The sequence below is a fragment of the Ochotona princeps genome, chromosome 2, assembly GCF_030435755.1.
Source record: "Ochotona princeps isolate mOchPri1 chromosome 2, mOchPri1.hap1, whole genome shotgun sequence".
NCBI classification, from domain to species: Eukaryota; Metazoa; Chordata; class Mammalia; order Lagomorpha; family Ochotonidae; genus Ochotona; species Ochotona princeps.
In genome coordinates, this window is record NC_080833.1 from 32,622,562 (window position 1) to 32,630,878 (window position 8,317).

Sequence of the window (8,317 nt, forward strand, 5' to 3'; positions counted from 1 at the left end):
CTGCTATCTGATTGGGCATGAGCTTCCAGGGTCAGTGGATCATGAGCCATTGTTTTGTCACAACTGCAGATGTACCGCTGCCAGCTAAGAAGACTGCAGGAGAGTGAGGACAAGATAAGCAGGGAGGGATGGAAAAAAGGCCTCGGGAACTTTGTGGAAAAAAAATCAAAAGTTGGGATCATTTATAATTGTAGTGGAAAAGAGAAAGCCAGCTCTTCTGTGGGTTGCTTTCATGAAAGAACAATGAGTTTGCATGGTAAGAAGTGGATGCTTCTGATGCTATTCTGTACAAAGATAATTAGATGCATGGATTGACCGTCCCCCCTAAGCATTCCTTCTTGGAACCATGAAGTATGGGGAAGATGGAAGAAGCTATTGGGGGCGGGGGGGCGGGGCAGGTTTCCTGGCTTGTCCAGGCATTTGCTTCATGAGATATTCAACCAATGCCCATCCTTCTCAGAGAGGTGGCATTCTTAATCCTCTCCTGAAACTGAGTCCTGCCTTCCTTCCAAATCCATGGGCAAACTCTGCAGCCATAGAAACTCCTAAACACACAGCTGAGCATGGGACCTTCTTTCTGCGAATCTGCGAATTTTCTTCTGCAGGTGCAATTCCTGTGCCAATCTGTGGCACCATCCTGAGCCCTGGGCTGCCCATCCACCCTGTTTGTTATCCTCACTGTGAGAGGTTGGAGGGACTCCATGACAACACTAAGAAGTCACCAAGAGACAGCAGCCCTTTAACAGCCAATCCTTCTCTTGTATAAGGGGACTCTGAGTTCTAGAGGCCACGACCACTTAGCAAAGAGGCTAGACCCAGGCACTCTAAGTCCCTATCCAGTTTAACACACTGCCAGCGGCACCTCTGCTCCTCCATGGAGTCCAGCACTTGCTGCCAGCCTGGGTTTGCCCTGGCCATTCCCTTCTGATGAACTCAGAATGCTGGTGGCTTCTAGGAGGAGCCCCAAATGCACGTATGAGATTTCCATGACACAAGCTGGGTTGTGGCCCTCTGTAGACCAGCCAAGAACAGTGAGCTCCACCTCACATCTTCGATGAAACGAGGTAGGGCAAGGGCTATAACAAACTGAAGGCTTCCTCACCACCACCAGGCTGATTCTCAGCAGAAACTCAGAGTTGGAAGTTCCTGAATTCCTGCCTCAGGCATACCCAATGGAAAATCCAGTTTGACATACGTGCTCCAGTGGTGTTCAGTACCAAGGTCCTAAGTTTCCTCCCACTTCCGCTTTCACAGGGCACAGACACTAGGCACAGATTTTTCTCAGTAAAGACCCTCCTACCCCTTGAAATCCAGAAGGGTCTAAAAATCCTGGGCTCCAGTTGCAAGCTTCCGTATTGCGGTGATTTTGCAGGGACTTAGATGTTTTGCAGCCATTTCTGATTCCAGACTTCCTGCTACCTCATTGTTTAACTGGGCAAGGCATCAGTTCAGCTCCCTTCCTCATTTGCACCTGAGCAAAAACCAAACAGTATGTGTTTATGTGTGCGTGTCCATCATCCACTGATGTGGGCAGGAATGACAGATGCCGCAACACAGCAAACTGGGCACCCCATTTACAGAATGTTCTTACGATGCACTGAAGAGCAATCTCCACCTGCCCTCCATTTCACATGGCTTCCTGCCTCAGGACGAACCAAACTGGGCTGTGTTCTCATGGACAGCAGGATGCCCACTGCTTGTCCTAATTTTCTTCCTGACCCCATATTTCCCTTCACAATCTTACCTTTTATCACAGGTAGCTTATGAAAAGACATTTTTCTAAACAAAGATGGCTCCCTGCTCCGAGTGCCCTCTCTTAAAGTGACTGTTTTCCTCACACTTCGCCTCATTGGTAGAGGCACGCCTTGTGGAGGGCAACATGAAGGCCACCAGTTTGAGTCAAATCGAGTTCAAGTCCTGATCTGGATAACCTAAGGCTCATTGGACCTTGATATAAATACGGTGTCTTGCTAAACCTTAGAGTTGTGGCCTATCACTGTGATAAATAAACATAAGCTGGAGTGTGAAGTGCTTACCCACACGCCTGGCTTTCTGCAAGTCCCTTTTCCCTTGTTTTCCCCCCACTGTGAACAATCACAAGCAGCGCCTTCCTGGATCGTGGCTCAGTGCCAAGGGATAAAAGCTGGCAGACAGCGGCTTGGGAGCCATGAGAAAAATGCTGGGGGTTGGGCTGGCAGCTGCTCAAGCACGCTGTGGTTTGGGCTTAATGGCTGGAAGGGCCCATCTATCCTTGCGAGTTGATGATGCTGTAGTACAAACTATAGTGGATTATTTGGCTTAGAAAAATCCTGGCGGAAAGGCTGTCTCCGACACCTGGGAGGCTGGAAAGCTGACGAGCAGCCTGACCTTGGATGATTTAGCACCTGGCTTTCTTGGCTCTCTGTATGAGTTTTGCTGGTGGTGCAGCAAATGGAAAGAGGAGGTGCCAGGGACTGGAATTAAACCTGTCAGACAGAGGGTTAGAGGGGAACAGTGGGCCCGGGGAGGGAGGTTGTGCAGGGAACTCAGCTAGTCCAAGGGCACCATCTGGCCTTGGCTGGAAAAGACAGCCCCCGAAGTCAGCTGGGGCCATTGAGTAAAGCAGCTAGAGTCCTGCTGTCCCAGGCCTATCCCAGAATCTCCAGTTTGTAATATCTCAGCAGTCTTGGTGAAGGTAGGACTAGGCAGGTGCCTGCTTTGTTGGGCTTCGTTGGGAGGTCTCTGGACAACTAAGTGTTATGCTCAAGCCATCCTGTACAGGCCTATGAGAACAGATTCCTAAATTTTCAGAACACAGCCATCCTTAAAGACTGAATTATTTAAACCTGCAGTTAAGCTCTTTAAAGCACAGACAATGAATACTAAAAAATCATAGTTCCCAATTATTTTACTATTTTTTTATGTTCTTGAGGTTGGTGACATCCTTTGTGATGGATATATTCTTTTTTAAAAAGAATATTTTCATTGGAAGGGTACATTCACAGAGAGGAGAGACAGAGACAGAAAGATCTTCCATGTGCTAGTTTACTCCCCAAATGACTGCTACTGCTTGAGCTGAGTCAATCTAAAACCAGGAACCAGGAGCCTCTTCCAGGTCTCCCACATGGGTGCAGGATCCCAAGATGCAGGGTCCATCCTCCACTACTTCCCCAGGCCATAAGCAGGGAACTGGAGGGAAGTGGAGCAGCTGGGACACAAACAGACACCTATATGGGATACCAGTGCTTGGAGGTAGAGGATTAGCTGGTTGAACTACTGTGCTGGCCCCTAGATATATTATTTGACATATGCTACTGTGCACCCCTCCAACTCCACCAGTCAGTGGCATTGTCCTGGTAGCATGAAATCAGACACTGTGAGGATATTGACACCAGAGAGATTGGCAAGCCACACCCCTATCCTGTCCCACCCCTGCTAACGACTTGGTCCTACACCTTTATCCCCGTACTACTGCTACTGGAAACGGAGAAAAGAAATCAACACCCATGAGCATTGCCGCATCTTCATTCCAGGTAGCACATGTGACGTCCTGCCTGATGCCAGTGTCCCGGTGTGACATGCGCCACCACTGTGGAGTAAAAAGAAACACTTCCAGCACTGCTCCACTTCGTCCTGCGTTGCTTGAGTGCCACCCCCCTCCCCGGGGCCTTCTGTTTACTTTGCTCCCAAACCTGTGGACTGATTGGACTGGCAAAGCCTTGTGTTGCCCGTGGGAGGTGCTTCAGCTAAGTTCCCTTAGGGAAACTGATTGGCAAAGGAAAAGCACGCTGCAAAGAAAGGACCCTCCCTCATTGCCAAGTGGTTTACCCAGCAGTAACAACGCCAACTTCCCTGACAGAGGAGAAATCATTTTCTCGATGATTGTTTGGCTATTTTTGCTTCTTATTGAAATTAGGACTAGGGAACAGAATGCTTTGTTTGTCTTTGTCCCCCAAGCTGCATGCCTTTTGGTGGTTCTTTTAAAGTAGGAATCACATGCTGAATCTACACTTGATTATTTTCATATCATAAGAATGAGGGGAAAGCCTCATGGAAACCTCGCCAGCTGCGTTCTGAAAAGCCGTAATTTTCCTTTCAAATTCAGAGTGCCAGCTGAATTGTAATACTGCCAGCTCGGAGCGGTCGAGATGACGGGGATGGAAGGGAAACGGCTGCAGATGGTGAGAGCTTGTCAGGGGCCTGCACGTGAGCTCTCCTGTCTAGGAGACAACCAGGGGGAGCTGAAAGCCCAGGAACCTGGGCATGTGGCAGAGCCAGGGTTCTGGGAGACTGGCAGGATTTGTGCCGACAGGCCAGCCAGGACTGGCAGGCCTGGGGGAAATGGGCAGAAATGCTGGGAAAACACTTAGGGTCGGCTCTAAGCCAGAGACCCTGGAATCACTGCAGGCTGCTCCCTGAGGCCTGAGGGACAGGGAGGCCAGCCCTGGGAACCAGAGTTCCAGGGATCACGTTTGCTCATTAGCACCAAGCAGGGCTGTGGCCGAGCCTCCTCAGGCTGCCATCTGTGATGTGGGGATGTAAGCTGTGTACCCGTTTTCCTCTTTTAGGTGGAAGCCTTCAAATCACACGAGAGCAGAGCAAACAGTAAACTGCTCAAATTCCAAAACTGACGACATTTTCCATTGAAAATTCATCTGTCCATTTTGTCTCTGTTTCCACTCTGTAAACTTCAGCGTGCGTCTTTTTCTTTGTTTTTTGTTGTTGTTGTTGTTTTTCGCTTTTGAAAGGCATTTCCATAGCCCACTGATACCATGTAATTCCCACAGCCTTTGCCACAGCCGCGGGGGTGGGTGATAGTGGAGGGGCTGGAGGGGCTTGGTCTCCCCTCCGTTCTGGCCTTGACTCAGGCAGACGCCACCTGAGGCCCCAGCTGCATCGCCTTCCCAAGAGGACATAACTTTAAGTTTAGCTGCTCCTCAAGGAATACGCCTTAGGGGGGCGTCCCCGGCCTTTCCCCCTAGTCTTCCTGGAAGTGGCTCCCGGCCTCGGGTGTCCCAGGCAGCTCCCTTCCCCTCAGCCCTGGCTGCGGGCCTGGGGCGGAGGATGCTCCCGCACACCGCCAGCCTGCCAACGCGCTTTGGCGTCTTCTCTGGTTAGCGGTTGAGCCGCGTGACACAAGAGCCACGGACACCTACTGCGCGGCCCAGCCCAGAGGTTGTGTTGGGCTGTGGAAGATGCTCGGGCTGCAGGTGCTGCCGCCTGCCGGCCACGCCCGCTTCCCCCAGCGGACCTACTGAGTGCCCACCGCTGGTCCCCAGCCCCCGTAGGGGAGGATGGACCCTGCCACCCAGGGGGAGACCCTACGAACTTGGCCTGAGCAGCAGGGGAAATGTAGCCATTGAGGGAATGAATCAGAGAATGCCAAGACTCTCTCCTCCTCCTTCTTTATCTCCCCCTCTTCCTGTCACCTTCCCTCCCATTCCGTCCTCTCTCTTTCCCTCTGCTCCTCTCCTCTCCCTTCTCCCTTCCTGTATTTCCCTTTCTCTTTATCACTCTGCCTTTCAAATACACCAATAAAAAAATATATTTTTTTAAAAGAGAACTAGTGAGGGCCCAGTGCAATAGCCTAGTGACTGAAGTCCTTGCCTTGCACACTCCAGGATCCCATATGGGCGCCGGTGGCCCCACTTCCCATCCAACTTCCTGCCTGTGGCCTGGGAAAGCAGTCAAGGACAGCCCAAACCCTTAGGACCCTACACTCGCGTGGGAGACCTGGAAGAGACTCCAGGCTTCTGGCTTCGGATCGGCTCAACTCCAACCCTTGCAGCTGCTTGGGGAGTGAATCACCGAACTGAAGATCTTCCTCTCTGTCTCTCCTCTTCTCTGTATATCTGACTTTCCAATAAAAATAAAAAAAAATTAAAAGCTGGCGTAATATGAATGTGGCCTGTGTCCTGTCATCTCAGAGTATGTAATTGTCCATTTCCTCATTTTGGTAATAGGTAACACCTCATGCCTGCAACAGGAAGCAAAAAAAAAAAAAAAAAAAAAAAAAAAGAAGAAGAAGAAGAAGAAGACAAAAAGAGAGAGAGAGAGAGAAAGAGAGAGAGAGAAGGTGAGAATACCAGGACTGGGCACAATGGCTCAATTGGCCAATCCTCTCCTTGCAAATGCCAGGATCCCATAAGGATGATGGTTCATGTCCCAGCTCCTCCGCTTCCCATGCAGCAACCTATCTATGGCCTGGAAGGCAGTGGAGGATGGCCCAGTTCCTTGGGGTACTACAACCACGAGGGAGACTCAGAGGAAGCTCCTAGCTCCTGGCTTCAGATCAGCTCAGCTTCAGCCATTGCAGCCATTTGGAGAGTGAACCAGCAGATGAAAGATCTTTGCGTCTCTCTTCTCTGTAGATCTGATCTGCCTTTCCAATAAAAATAAATAGATCTTAAAAACAAAAGAAAGTGAGAAAGGCAAAGTGGTAAAACAGTAACAAATGAGGAGTCCCAGAGAAAATCGCTACAGAAATTCTCTGTGACTAATCCCAAACCTGAGAGTCTGCCGACCACCTCTGCTTTCCTAAATGCAAGTGTCATTTTTGTTTTAATGATACCAATCTTTAGCCTTTTCTTCCTGGTCTGTGTTTCTTCCTCAGGTGATCTCCATTTCCAAAGTATTGCTTACTAATCTACATGATATTCTCAGATTTATCTTTTTGAACCCCAGCTTCTTCTCTTAATATCACTTTGCATGTTCAAATACCCACCTTTCATTCTGCCTCACATGGCTCCTAAAAGTCTCAAACTCAGCACTCTCCACACAGAACTCATCTGCTGTCGCTCCCACAGACCTGTCCCTCTTCAAGGCAGAGCACAAAGCCAACCACTTGCCCAAGTGATAAAAGCAAAACAAAAATTCCAGCAGTCATTTTTGGCTGCTACCTTTCTCGGCCCCATCCAATTCTTTTTCTTGAGGTTAAATTTGACTTTCATAACACAAACATTTTTTATTTTAATTGAAAACTTTTTTGTCATGGTTATTAACATATCTGGGAGGTTATTATTATTCTATTCCCAATAGTAACCTTGTTCATATGCTTTTTAAAAAAGATTTACTTTATTTTTTATTGGAAAGGCAGATAGAGAGGAGACACAGAGAGAAATATCTTCTGTCCACTGATTCACTCCCCAAGTGGCCGCAATGGCTGGAGCTACGCCGATCTGAAGCCAGGAGCCCAGATCTTCTTCTGGGTCTCCCATGTGGATGCAGGGCCCCAAGGCTTTGGGCCACCCTCAACTGCTTTCTCAAGCCACAAGCAGGGAGCTGGATGGGAAGCAGGGCCCCTGGGATTAGAGTTGACACTCATATGGGATCCCAGAGTGTGCAAGACGAGGACTTTAGCCGCTAGGCTACTATGCCGGACCTTCGTATGCTTTTAAAACATGCTACTGGGACCCAACGCCATGGCCTAGTGGCTAAAGTCCTCACCTTGAACGCACCAGGATTCCACCCATATGGGCACTGGTTCTAGTTCTGGCAGCCCCGCTTCCCATCCAGTTTCCTGCTTGTGGCCTGGGAAAGCAGTCGAGGACAGCCCAAAGCCTTGGGACCCTGCCCCCGCGTGAGAGACCCAGAAGAGTTCCTGGCTCCCGGCTTCAGATTGGCGCAGCACCGGCCGTTGCAGTCACTTAGGGAGTGAATCATCAGACGGAAGATATTTCTCTCTGTCTCTCCTCCTCTCTACATATATCTGACATGCCAATAAAAATAAATGATTCTTTTTTTAAAAAAAAAAACAAACCTTGCTACTGGAGCCAGCTTTGTGCGTAACAAGGAAAGCCAGCTCCTGTGACCACAGCAGTTGTTGCTTCAGCTGCTCCATTTCTGATCTAGCTCCCTACTAATGCTGTGGGAAAGCAGCAGCAGATGGCCCAAGGATTTGGGCGTCTGCCACTCACGTGGGAGACCTGAATGAAGCTTCTGGCTCTTGGCTTTGGCCTGGCCATCTGGTAAATGAGCCAGCGGATGACAATGTCTCTCCTCTCTCTCACACACTCTCTCTGTAACTCTTTCAAAAAAATAAATCTTTTAAAAAAAAACTGATACTGATTACTTAAATATTCATTATTGCTACTGTGTGCATGCCCCTATGTAATGTATACAATATGTGTCACCAACACATTGTCATCAGTCTTGATGGATATTGACAATGATATACAAAATTTTTTCTGTTGGATGAAATGTTAGTATGATTCTATTATTCAAATAATGTTCTACTGCCTTTCATGACGCATTTGCAACTAGAGCATCTCTTATCAAAATGCCTGGGACCAGGAGCGCTTCAGCTGTCATCATTTGGGGATTTTAGAATATCACATAG